Source organism: Penaeus monodon, chromosome 29, assembly GCF_015228065.2.
Source record: "Penaeus monodon isolate SGIC_2016 chromosome 29, NSTDA_Pmon_1, whole genome shotgun sequence".
Lineage (NCBI taxonomy): Eukaryota > Metazoa > Arthropoda > Malacostraca > Decapoda > Penaeidae > Penaeus > Penaeus monodon.
In genome coordinates this window covers 3356765-3357545 of record NC_051414.1, presented here as the reverse complement: position 1 = coordinate 3357545, position 781 = coordinate 3356765, and the positions used below count along the sequence as shown (strand labels likewise).

General features: G+C 42.4%; 1 protein-coding gene across 1 annotated transcript in view; it reads right to left on the bottom strand.

The window, feature by feature from the left end:
* LOC119591906 (ankyrin repeat and sterile alpha motif domain-containing protein 1B-like) overlaps nucleotides 1–781 on the bottom strand; it is a gene marked incomplete in the record, with an annotated part of 115155 nt that overhangs the window by 17853 nt on the left and 96521 nt on the right.

Genomic DNA, 781 nt, shown 5'->3' with positions numbered 1-781 from the left:
ACGTGGTCACCTTCAAAAGAAAAACGCAACTTTTTGCTAAATATCGCACAGATTCTCCACTTCACTTCAAAGACATGCTCACTTCATTACAAAAAAAAGTCACTTCAACTGAAAACAAGACAAACACGTGAAGTCAATCACGTTCAAAAAACAAAAACAAAACAAAACATCTTATTTTCCGTCTTTCTTCTTCTTTTCCTCCTTCTTCTCTTTCTCTTTCTCTTTCTCCTTCTTCTTCTCCTTCTTCTTCTCCCTTCCCTTCCCTTCCCTTCCCTTCCCTTCCCTTCCCTTCTCTCCCTTCTCCTTCTTCCTTGGGAGTGAAAAGGGGCACTTGTTCACGTAATGTATTCTCTTGTTATCAACTTTCCTGCGTGTCTTACCATTCGTGTTTTGCAGACCGCGGCTGCTCAGCATCCCCTCCAACGCTATCTTTCACTCCTAGTATTATTTCTCGTCTTGTTCACTTCTTCCCTCTTTCTTCTCTTATTTCCTTCTTCCCTCTTTCTTCTCTTATTTCCTTCTTCCCTCTTTCTTCTCTTATTTCCTTCTTCCCTCTTTCTTCTCTTATTTCCTTCTTCCCTTTTTCTTCTTCTTTCTTTCCTCCCTCTTTCCTCTCTTCTTCCCTCTTTCTTCTCTTATTCTCTTATTTCCCCACACACTTCGCACTTCAAGATTTCCACACACACACCTTCGCGCTGTCTCGGTCTTCCTTTCTCCCACTTTTTATCACATCCTTCTCCTTCCTTCGTCTTTCGTCTTGCGCGGGGGAGGACGGAAGGAA